The sequence below is a fragment of the Teleopsis dalmanni genome, chromosome 1 (assembly GCF_002237135.1).
Source record: "Teleopsis dalmanni isolate 2A chromosome 1, ASM223713v2, whole genome shotgun sequence".
NCBI lineage: Eukaryota > Metazoa > Arthropoda > Insecta > Diptera > Diopsidae > Teleopsis > Teleopsis dalmanni.
In genome coordinates, this window is record NC_051846.1 from 2252280 (window position 1) to 2266307 (window position 14028).

Genomic DNA, 14028 nt, shown 5'->3' on the forward strand with positions numbered 1-14028 from the left:
TATGTAAAAATTCATCATATTACGATGCCGTTGAAAACAACATTTTAATGTTATCTCTGTCAAATTTTTATTTACTCTCAATTTATGAAACTATTTTGTCAAAAAGTGGCGAATATGAAAATATTACAACAAGATACATATATATGCTAGAGTTGAGCCACACTGTTGACTTATAGTCACCAATACACAAAGTTGATAGTAGTGTATATATGATTATCCTACTTGTCAAAATATGTTCTGTGTATTATGAGAATATAAAAGAAGATAAAGAAAAGAAACTGAGGGTTACTCAAAAAATTGTGTATAAAATTTTCTGGATTTTTAAATAATGGTGCGTAATAATTTCCCCATCCGGTCGTTACTCACCACGATCTTCATTGGTGAATATGGTTGGTTACTATATATGTATATGTATTTATTTATGACTCTTATGTTAATATTATTACTATTGTAATGTTAACAAAATAACAAAAGAAAAGCATAGAATATATTATATCTCATTAAACGGATCCAACTTATTAATATCATGACATATGATGACACAGCAGATAACCAGCCAACAACAATAATTTTCTACTACTAAAGAGAACACCTAAAGAGAAACCTTAGGCTAGCTCTGCTGAAGAGAAAAACCCTACCTTACCTAAAGGGATGCACCAGTTATTTAATTATGATCTAAATTTGGTTCTACTGAGGATAGACACACTACCTAAGATGAACGAACCCACCAGCTATTTAGTAAGAATCTTACTTCTCTTTTACAGAGGACGCATCAGCCATTTAGTCAAAAGTTTGGTTCTTTTCTACAAAAGCGGGGCATCATCCGCAGTGAAACGAATGCAACAGCTGTTTAGTTGGAATCTCAGCTCCGTTCTACTGAAGAAGAACACCCTTCCGTACGTGAAGGAAAGCACCAGCTATTTGTCTGAACTTCCGTTCCGTTCTACTGAAGAGTGCATCATGCTGAACACAACGCCTATTTAGCTAGAACCTTAGTCCAGTTCTACTGAGGTCTCCCCTCTTACCTCCTCTTCAACCTTACCGTAGTTGAACGCATCAGCTATTTACCTTGAACCTCATCTCCAGCCAGTTTCTGAGAAGGGACACCCTACTTTAATTTACTTTGCCTGACTATTTGACTATTTCCTGAAATGTTATGTGAGTAGCGATTTCTTTCAGAGACAAATTTTTTTTTTATTAGCGACTTTGTTTTGAACAAACGTATATTACAATAAGACTCCATTCTACAGAGTTGAGTGACTGATGCAATCTTTATAAGATTCTCTGTGGGCTCATCAGGTACCTAGCAAAGCATTACTCTGTTTTTGCTAGCCACTAGCCAGTTATTATAGTACGTCATAGTTGTGTACGTCATAGAATTGTGTTTTATATAATAATTTTGGACTGAATGGATATCAGGAAGATATTTCTATATATAATATTTAATAGTAGGTTATTATGTTATATAGGTATAAATAGATACGATATAATTGCATTTTATAAATCTAGGCAGGTGTATTTTTGTACTTCGTTTCAATGAAACTAAAAAACCTTTTAATAGGGGTACTTATATTTATTAAAAGCTTTTCAAAATTAATGTTTATTAAAGGAAACTATATTCCAGATTTCCAGCTGTGTTAAGTTTGTTTCTGTTTATTTTAAAAATTATTTTAAATTTTCTATTTAATTAAAGTTGAAATTTATTCAATTAAAACTGACAGTTTGCGATAACACTTTTTGCGCTAAAATGGAATTAAGAAGAAAAGCTTTAGAACAGATAAAGAAGAAGAGTACCGAATACCAAAAAGAGAAACTACAATGAAAAACATATAAAGTGCACTTGGCAGCTTGTTTATTTGCTAAATGACAGTGCAAATAAAAGGTCAAAAAGAAGTTGAAAAGGATACAACAAAACTGTCACAGAATACAAAGTTTCACTTAAAAAATTAGCAACAATGAAACAGGACAATGTGAAGACACAAAAAAAAACTTACAAAGAAGCTGCATAGAAAAGTATAAAAACTTAAAAAAAAAAAAAGAAAATATATGGAATTTTGCCAAAATGCATGCAAGCTGCAAATTTGGAATGGAAAAATTAGAGCTGAAATAACAGAATGAAAAAATCAGAAAAATCCTTAAATGAGGATAATGTTAAGGAAGCGGAAAATTTAACAATGGCATACGCAGGACATATGGCAACTACTCGTGTGGTAAAAATTTTAAGAGCGGTGGGTGTGCTTAACTTGGCATAACTCTTAGATAAACATTCGCAGGAACAATGGAACGAAGTGAAAGACCAAAAAAAAAAACGAAAACAAAAGGATATCGCTAGAGCGAGACGACAGACATGACAGACACATAAATAGACAAAGCGGAAGTGTGCAATAAAATTAAAAGTAGTAAATCTGTTTCCGTTTCTGATTAGCCGCAATAAAAGCAAAACGTTTTACGTTAATACGTGCGATAAGAAGAAGAATGAGAGTAAAAAGTTGCATGCTAGAAATAATTTAAGAAAATAATTGCATGAAGTCAGTCAAGCCAGTTTGCATGAGTAACGTTCGGGAAAAATGAAACCAAACCAATTGGCATATTTTACTAGAAAATTATTTTTACTAAAATATTTTTATTTTTATTGATATTTAAAAGTTATTTTTAAAAATAATATTTCTTATTTGCTAGTAGAATATCAGAATTATAAAAATATAAAAGCATTTCATGCCGCACTCATAATTCAGTATTTGTTGATTTTAATATGCAATTTGCATATCATATTCCTCTGAAACCAAACAAACCTTGTTTCCAGAAACAAACGCTATTCACCTCCAATTCTTTTATGGACTTGAAGTAGTGAAAGTGTTTTCCGGTTGTGTCTATAAAAATAAAAATTTACACATAACAAGTAAACTACTTGGCAAATTTTTTCATAAAATATTAAATCATTTATTTTTGTGATTGCCGGCGGTTATGTAAAATATTTGTAAATCATAGTTAATGTCTTTATTACATGCAGTATCCATTAAGGAGTCTTGTGTGTGTTTCTAAATTGCATTGAAATGAAAATACACCACGTAAATAAATAAAAATCTGAAAAATTGTTTCTGAAAATGTTATGACTTCGCTCAGCAGTCAATGGAAGCAAATTGTTTTCATTTTTGATTTGCAGACAAAATTGTAAGAAGCCGACACAGAAATAGACAAATACCCAGTCCACTCTGCCAGACTTAAGGACCGACAAACACCTAACGTGGTAGAAAAATATTTACACTGATGAATTATGGTAAATTGCTGAGAGTCACGATATTTTCCTTTACCGTCTATTTATGATTTTAAAAATTATAAGTGATAATGTGCATAAGTAATTTCTTTCCATAAAATTTTTTTTATCTTCTGCATAAATCAGACTAAGTACCGCATAAGTTACCTATATGTATATAAAAACATTTACTACTGACAATTTCTTTAATGTTGGTAACAAATTTATTTTATTTCAACATAAAAATTTTAATTTTTCCTCAAAGTCTTAATATTTTGAAATGCGGAAAATGGCATAAGTTTTCACACTAAGTTTCGTATTTAACAAAATTATTTGAATCGATGTCAACTGTCGGAATCTGATATATTAAGTAACTGACTTCTAAATCGTTGGCATGCATCTATTCTCTAGAGAATAATGAATAATGGACCATAAGATGTTGTCATACATACATACGAATTGAAACTGAAATGGACCTTCTGCATAATTTCTACTGAAAAGGAACCTTAATCTCAATCAATTTGTCATAAATTATCAATCGATTCAAAAATGTTTAAATTTTTACAATAAAATTGAAGTCAAGGAAGTATTCATTATTTGTCATAATATATTACAGACTATAAGAAATCAAAAATGTGATTATCGTATTAATAATAGAACTTCACATAGATTAAAAACTTTTTAATGTATATGACCGTTATTATACGTGAGTTGAATTTTTTTTATTTTAAAAAAAATTAATTTTTTGTATAATATTTTTTATAATTTGCTTCAACTAGAAATGTTGTTCAAGATGTTCAGATCTGACCATATTAAGATTAATTCAGGATATCGGTTCATGCTACTTATAATACTGCATGAGTGCATTGTCATTCAATAAATACTCTTAATTAAGTTGATTTAGGCAGGGATAATATGAAAAAATTGAGTTCACATATACAGAGAAGACCTGCCTGAAAAAACCATTTTAAAAGTAAAAGAGATAAAGATGAATAGATATAGGTTAGTTTTAAAATTTAGAATATGTGGGTATATAGTAAGAATACAGATTTTAATAGAAGAATAAGCTTCACAAACTCTGCACGTCACATAACATTGTTGTGTTTAAAGGAATACTACTATTAGGAATAATACATAATACATTTACACAAAGTATAGTATTTCACAAAAGTTTTTAACCTTTGAGATTACAGATATTTTTTTAGTTTCAATTTAACAGTTCTTTTAGCTTTAATGGATTTACAATTATGATCGTGATTAGAGTCAAAGTTTATCCATCCCAGAATATATTTTGCTCTTACAGAGATTCTAAACCGTTACTTTTGGAAATCACAGAAGTAAAGTGATAAATAAAAGGTGGGATTCAGTAGCAGCATGCCATATAGTATATAGTATATCGATGTGTCGTTTGTATAATTAGATTAGGAATTGGTAACTCATCACGTTAACGCCATTTCGTTTAGGCCACTGATATTGGGAGTTTCCGCAGAGATGCTACGCCTTGTTTTTAACAGTCAAGAAGTAGACGAAAAGAAGGTATTTTATTTGAGAGTTTTTGATTTCTGCTATTACAAGGACCATTATTTTGAAAGAAGTAGTAACTTCATAGTTTGTCGATCTTCTTATGGGTGAATACAAAAGGTGTGTTAAACTACATAAACTCAACAGGATGGCATTAGTCGCTCTTATTGGGTATTCCTGGGATGGACGTAGTTTCAAAGCGACGGCAACAGCTAATTATACCAATTGGATAGATATATGAGTAGAGTAGACTATGTAGAGCGTAGAGTTGATATGTAGAGTGCCATGTGCTCGTCAAATTCAAAATTCTTGTTGTTTTAAATGCAAATTATAAAATTGAGAGTGAGAAAAACAATAATATGTCCCTTCAAATTTGGTCATAAGAGCTGATTCTATCTGTGCCTCGTCACTTGGGCAAAGCCCAAGAGAATTTGTGCCTTGTAAGAGAAAATTATTACAATTTCTGTGACACTCGTCAAATGCATTTACCATGTCTTTTCGTTAGAGCCCAAAAGAGCCAATTTTGTTGAGACTATGACACTCTGCATAACTTGGCCTCACGTTCTCTGACCACAATAGGTCCTTTATAGCAAACTTGCTTATTTAATATTGAAGTTAAATCATTTAGCTGAGCTGCTGGGTTAGGTTGAAGTGGCGGCATTGTGTCTAAAGCCCTCTTGCAGCTTAATTGTTAAAAATAAAGTTTAATTAAACAACATAATTATTGTTTAAATTAGATATAAGGTTTTATAAATATATATACTTTTTTAATTATGTATACCGGAAAAAGTTTGAAATAAATTAAAGCATTTTAGTGCTTCATTTTATTGTTTTGAAGGGAATTACTGTAAAGTAAGCCATAAAAAATGATACGCTAGTGATGATTTTCGTACGCTTCCACGAGTTAATAATTTACATGACTAAAATGTGTTTTACTGCAGTTCCCTGGTAATTTCCGACACATTGTTCTTCTTCATTATCAATGGCAGGCAGAAAGGCAGGCAGGCAGAAAGGTAGGCAGGCACTACAGTTACACAAAACATGTTCATATCAATTTTAATAAAATTAAATGTGAAATTTATGCACTTCACAAGTTTATGCATTTGTTGATATTCAAATTTAATTTGCAGGCTTGACTAAAATGGACAGCAGCGAACTTACATGAGCACATATGGGTAGGAAACCTGGAGGCATGCAAGCCACTCTGCAGAAACTGACACACGTTTGGGGTATCGCATGTCGCTCGGGCTTCAGATGAGTCAGGTGTGCACTGTAAAGTCCAAAAATTTACAAATTTGTCAGGTCTTATACACGTCAGTGCACAGTACATACAAACAAACAAATGCTTTTACGTAAATGAGTGCCAGTGAAAATGTTGATATGCATGTACGAAAGTGTTTTTAATAAATTAGTGATCACAACATGTTTACATTTTTGCGTTAATTATACTGGGAAAATGTAATATTAAAAAAAAATAAATAAATTGTAGCAAACAAGTTAAAACACAAAACAATATAATAAAAAAAAAAACAAAAATTGACGCTTAACAAGAGATAATGTCGTTTTAATTAAAGAAATTTGAGTAACTTAAAATATCAGCAACTGATAAGGATTTTGCCAAAAGGAGTGTATCTCACAACCAGACAATGTAGCGGCTTTAACGGGTATCTGAACGTCAGTGTAAAAGGTATTAATTGGTAGCGTGTTTTTTTGAGCGTGGACTGTGAAACGCTTGTAATATGTAATGCGCTTAAAAACAATTAATTTGAATGAAATTTTAAATGAAAATAGTTAATCAAAAAGTAATGAGTATGAAAAATGTTAATAACGGGAAATGATGTTATCATTAATGGCCAAATTATGTGCACAAACTTATCATTATATACTCGTACACTATTAAAATATTTCTACTTAAACATAATAGTCTTAAAGATTCTTTAAAACATGAAATTATATTGAAATTAATCAAAATCATTTCGGTTTGTCGGTTTGTATATATATTTTTTGGTGTAGTATGTTCAGAGCCAAAAGCAATATAACACAAATTACATTGGCACCGAAATCAGCTACAATTTTGGGTTATAGCGTTTCATATTTGTTATTAATAACCCATCAAACGAGCTGAAGATTGAGTTCATTATAACAGTCAATATTGAGCTCATCGATAAGTTAATGGCATTGTTGTTGTTCAAAGTGATTCGACAAAAAGGTGTAAACTTTAGCAGACAATTTTCAATAAAAATTGTAACAAGTTGGCTACTGCACTTTACTGAAGCAACAAAGAGTTACTTCACTTTAAGTGTAATTGGCCACAATTTACAAAACAGACGAAAAAAAATAATAAAAAATATATAACAAAAAATAAAAAAAAAAGTTTTAAATCATTTTTTAGATCACGTTTTAAGGTAATTTTTTTTTTAATTTTAATTTTTCACATAAAAAATATTTATTTTGAAATTTTTATACGAAAATTGCCAGTTTTTATTGTAAGCCATATATATTATTAACAAATCGTTAATAAAATTAATTTTAAAATATATATAAAACAAATTTTCGTATTAAATTTTCAGATACCAAACCTTTTTATATTGAACTTTTTTATAATTACTGCATTTAATTATATATTATTAACAAGTGTTTTATACAAAAATTTTATGTATACATAAAATAATATTTTATCTTAAATTTTTTATTTTTCTATATGATATATTAATAATTTTTACATAAAGTCAATTTCGCGGTAAATAAATCTTTTACAAATTAATTTTAAAAGGTATATTAAATTATTTTTTTGGGTCAAAAATGATTTTTAAATATTGAATATTTTTATATTGAAATTTTTTGTGTGATATATGAGCAGCTTTTATTGAAAACCAATTATATAATTAATAAATCATTTATAATAAGATTTTATAATATATTTGAAATAATATTTTATATAAAATTTTTACAATAAAAATTTTTATGTTCAATTTTTTTTGTGAAGTAGTTTTTATTAAAAGCCAATTATATTATTAATAAATCAATAATAATAAATTTTAAAATATATTTGAAATAATATTTTATACTAAATTTTCACATTAAATATATTTATATTGAAAATTTTGTATGAAATGTAGCCAGATTTTATTAAAAACTCAATTACATTATTAATAAATATTTTATAAAAAATATTTGTATATTATTTAAATATATTTTAAATAATATTTTATTTCAAATTTTTGAAATGGACATTTTTGTATTGAAATACAAATACAGCTTTCACGAAAATCCAATTTCGTTATTGATAAATCTATTATAAATACATTTTGAATGATATATAAAATATGTTTTTTCGTTAAAAACTTTTATATAGAGAATTATTTATATAGAAATTTTTTATCTGACATGTTGGGAGCATTTATTGAAAGCCACTTATATTATTAATAAATATTTTATAAGAATGTATATTATAATAAAAAATATATTATTGTGTTTATTAAGAATTGTTAATATTAATATAGCTTTTATTGGGAGTCAATTATGTTATTAACAAATTTCTTATAAAAAGATATAAAAATATATTTTAAGTAACAATTTTCGTTGCATTTTTATATCAAAAATTGTTCATATCGCAATATATGCTTAAGATTTTAATAATAAAGCTATTTTATTTTTTATTTATTCTTAATTTAATTTTAAAACTTTTTATTGTTTTTATATTAAAACTTTGTGATTTCGTGATTAAAAAAATCTTTCATAAAATTAAGTATTTTGATGAATAAAATATTATTATATATTTTGAATGTTAACATTTAAATAAATTGTATTTAATTTAGAAATAATTTTCTAATTTTTCTTATGTAAATAAAGCTTTTGATAAAAGCCAATTATGTTATTAACAAATTTCTTTAAAAAACAAATTAAAATAACACAAAAATTATTTATTTTATATTAAATCACATATATTTTTTTTTGGAAAAGCTGAAATATTGGCAGCTTTTATTAAAAGCCAATTCAATTATTAATAAATACATAATTAAAAAAAAGTGTTAAATAAATTCAAAATAATATTTTATGTTAAATTTTTCCATCAAAAATCTTTACACCGTAATTTTTTATATGAAATATATTTAACAATATATTAATAAATTATAATTATTTATTTTCTTTAATTTTATTTTAATTTTTTTTCATTTTAATATTAAAATTATCTAAAATATCGGCAGCTTTTACAAAAATCTAATTTCGTGGTTAATAAATCTTTTAAAAATAATTTTTCTCTAATAAAATTCACAAGCTTTTAAATATTTAAAAAATTCTAAATTCCGAAAGTCTAATGAATATATAACAAGTTTATTGTCTCGCTATCAATTTTAATCTTCTATATTTAATGACTACTAACACTGAATGCTGACTTTATTTAGTTAAAGGTCATAAATTCTAAACATTTAACCCTTTAATGTACTTCTCAGAATTAATGGCTTCCAATGAAATATACACTTAAATTCCATATCAAATGTTTCAATATAGTGTGACTGACTGAACGTCTCCCTGACTCCTGGCACACAAGTTCATTAACTACTAGCAGACGTAGTCGTTTAACTCACCAACCAACGAAAGGTGACAATCTGATAATATGTCAATAAGGCAATACAATCATTGAGTGTTGGTGAATGTGTCTGACCGTATAGACCACTCAGTCAGACTCATAGATAGAGATACAGTAGAATTTGAAGGAAAAAGAAGTAGTAGAAGTAGCGAAATAGTAAAGATGATGATGACAAGTTACGACCTTATCAAGTTAATCTTTGTCTCGATGACAAAGAGACACTCATTATCAGCGACACACAATGCCAGTACGCAACCAGCGCCAGTCAAAGCAGTCAGCCAACATTGGTGAGAGGTTGGTAAAGTATCTTTAATTAGTGACAAATGAAATTTCACGAGTTTCTCATGCAACATGTGACAAAAGAAAATTGACAATATTTATCATTTGTTATAACCTTTGAAGTGTGCAAGTGACTAAAAATAAAAATTTATAGTAGTGGCTAATGTTATCTTGGAGAAAGTATCAGAAAAACCGCACAGCATATACAGCACCGTGGAGTTACGAGGAAGTTTGTAAAAATTACGAAATACTGAGAAATTTCATTAAATGAAATTAATTATGAAAATGAAGAGATGGGCGTTAAGGTATAAAGCAAAAAATTATTAATTATTTCTGGTAAGTTGTATGACTAAGTATAAAGTTAACTAAGTACTGACCAAGGAATTGGAAAATGGGTGACCTACTCTAAGTTTAAAAAGACGATTCGTTCTTTTTGCCTTTAATTAAACATTTTCATGCTAAATTCACAGTGATTTTCTAATGTCAAAGGAAACAGAGCATACAGTAAAAGTAAAGAAATAGAAGGTTTTGGAAGCATAAGAGGCATTAAATCAATATAAACCGCTACTAAAATAGTGATTAAAATTAGTTCTTATCATTAACATCATTAACTGCAATTGTATATGGTAAATGAAAATAAAAGGAAATTAAATTAAATTGCAATTGATACTTTTTGATACTAAAAAACAGTTTCTTTATCGATTGCATTATTTTGTTTAAAACTACTTTATATAATAATGGATATTTCTGAATCACTAATTCTGAATCATTTTAGAAATAGACACATAGAGTCTCATAACATAAGCATCTTAAGCAAACCTATTTTTGAGCACAACTGTCAGGTTTTAAATATTCAAATATTAACTATAATATGTTAATAATTCAGTTTTTGAAGATATTAGAATACCTAAATTATACTTACTTTATCCGCAAATCTATGTCATTCAATATAAAATCTCATAGATATAGATTTTTTGGTTTTAGATGTAGATTCTATGGGTAATAGTTGTATTCATACTATAAGCTTGTTCCACGATCTTAGTAAAATCTTTTTAACATAATCAGCATTTCCACTTGTAAATAATTATTTAATATTAAAAAATTATTATTTAAATCTGTATGAATTAAATATATAGTACAGTTGTAGTGTTGAAATAGGTGGTCCACTTGCATTGTATCTTTAACAGCTTTTGTTTCTTTTTTTTACAGAGAAAACCTACCGCAAACAAAATCCTTAACTTTAGTGGCAATGACTCAGTAACTTTTCCTCACCTCTTAGCTTTATGTATATATGAATAGTATTTATTTAATAATTTTTATAACACCACAACGACATTCCACTTCATTTACATATCTACACATCTTAACAATTCATTGAATTGAATGGCATATGGTAGGTTTGTGTGCATACGTAGTAGATACATTTACGGGAACGCATGCGAAAGTCTCTGCAACCACTTTAATTATCATGTTAGTTAGTCATAAAAAATATGCAAAGCCCCCGAATGGGTGACTCAGCCTCTTTTAGCATTATTTTTACGACGGTGTGAATTTAACAGAATTTTTAAATCGCCATAAAATTTGTGGTTATTTGAATTTGCTCAACTTATTTAATCTGTTGATAAAAATGATTTTTATTTGTAGTTTTATTCTCATTTGCGCATTTAGTAGACACTTAAATAATAACTAATTTTGGTGCAAAAGTTTTGTTGGTTTAAGCTCTTAAAATCTGAAATAATTGTTGACATAAAAAATTATGAATCTGAAAATTTTATAAGACTTACTTAAGTTTTATTGCTAACATATGTTGCAGAAATGTGTCATTGAACGGAAATCTTTATAAAGTCTATATTTATTGTATTATTTTATGTTTGTTTATTCAACAGATTAACATCTTTTTATTTAAGAATTTCTAATGACATTTTTGAACCCAAAACCAAGTACTACTATTTGCATTGCATCAAATATATTCCCATTTTATTAGATATTATTTTTTATTAAACCATAAGAAAAGTCCATAAAACTAAAAACTAGTCTCTAAAATATCCAACTTGCGAAATTCTTTGTACATTTTATTTCATTTGTTAGGTATTTGGACTATAAAATAGATAATTATCTATCTATCTAGTACAGGTGATTACACTTAAGCTGAAGCGATGTAGATGTAGTATACCCATCACGTCTAAAAGAGAAAATTTGGAAAAGGAAACCATTAAATACATTTTTTTGTTAGCTGGAATCCACCATACTGGCATAGTTTTTAACACCTTTTATGGTTATTTCCATGGCTTTAAAGTTCTATCAACATTAATACCCGAAAAAAAACCTATTCGATACTTTAGTAATGGTCGCTGGTATTGAGTGTTTTGCGCACTTTTCCCAAATCCAATTTCATTTACGATAACATAAACTTCAGTTTATGCCAATAATAATTGCTTTCTCTTCCCAAACACTGGGTAGGTACGATACGAATTGCCCCGAGTTGCAGGTTGCTGCTTCCAAGCCATGAGTTAACATTACAACACCTACAGGAGTCGTAAGTGTTAGTCAAGGTGTTGATTTGTGTTATAGATACTTAATATATATATTTTTTGTATTTATTTATATTTCTTGTGCAGTAATTTTCGTATTTATTTTTATGTTAGCAAATTTTAAAGTGTGTAAATTCGGTTTGGCTTACCCTTTTCGTTATTCAATAACGCGTACTGCATACCATACCATACCATACGATACCATACCGAGAGGCCGGCTGGGTTGGGTGAGCTCTACTGTGAGCGCGAGTATGAGTGGCGAGTGCCCGTAGAGGAACAAATTTATGTTTCGCATGCCTACCATGACCGTAATGGAAATTATAATGTTGATTGGTTTTTGTATGAATTGCCTCTTGTGTGCCCAGAATACTCGTACAGCATAAAACGTAATGAATACGTTAGCACTGCAGAGAAGAGGTCCTTAGGGATTTTTCCTCACAATTGAGTACTCGTAATACACTGGGCACGTTTAGACAAATACACAAATAGGTCATATATAAGTGTGCATATTTAAGTATATTTCAGTATTTGTCTGAGAATTCAAGCATTTCCAACACTGCATATAAATAACTTATGGCAATAATTTTTATATTGTTGTTTATAATTAAAATTCCATATAACGTTAGTATACAAATATAACAGTTAAAAAAATAATATTATTAGTTAAATGATTAAAGTAAACAATTATAGGTGATGAGTGACGCAAGTGTTGTATTATTTATACAAGTGTTAGAAGAACTTCACTTATTGGTGGGTTAGGTTAGATTAGGTTTAAGTGGCAACCTTGTGCAATAAAATTCACTAATAAACAAATAAATGCTTCTTGAGATATGCTATTTCAGTAAAACCACCTAAAAGATAGAATTTCGAAACATTTAGTTCACGAATAACATACTTTTGGAAGGCGCGTTTCTTTCCCATCCAAGTAGAAGAAATCCAATCTGAGAAGCCGATTGCTTTAACTATATTCCTAATTTTAAAGACTGACAGCTCTGTCAGTTTAGTTAGGTATAGGGATAGAAAATTTTAGCATTGACACATAAGGTCAAGTACAGTTCCTACCTCAAAAGCAGAGCCACACCTCCTACAAAAGACGTTAAAGTGTCTAAAGACTAAGTTTCAATACATACCTTTTTAATAAGCAGTGAACTATTAGCTGCAATAAGGAAGTTGTATGTTAGTTCCTATTAGATTGGAAAATTGTCCAATTTCGACCAGATAATTCTTTTGATTTCAATTTTGATATACGTAAGCTTTCTTTGTCTACATCAGGTATATACCATATGAATATTTTTTCAAGAGTAAGATTATATGAGTTGAACATCGATAAGACCAGACAACGAACTTGAAGAAGCTCGGCAATTTCGAATGTGTTACATTTATGGCAGAAACCATTTGGCTAGAGACCCAATTTGTTGTATAGTGGATTGCCTTTACTTCCGCCTTAAAGAGATATAAGTCGAAACTGATATTAAATTTGTTAAAAAAGATTTCACTGTTTACTGTGTCGTTTACTTGAGAGCCGTCAGTGAAAATTACATATGTAAGAAGGTACTATTTTATCTAGCGTCCAGTAATCTTTATTTGGTATCAGAGCACCAACTCCTGAACGAGTTATCGGTATGATCACATATAGTGAATGTAACTAAGTGGCGGCAATTTTGATTTAAGGTGTTAAGTAAGGTTGTTTTTTACTTAATTTGCTGTTTTTTAATAAAGGCTTGATTAAAGGTTTTAGATACTTTACTCCAACAAAGTTACTTGAATATAGATTTGATGGAAGTGGAACGTAGAGCTCTAGTAACTTGCAGTCTGACAATTGTTTTTACTTCATCTAGCAACGTAGCAGATGC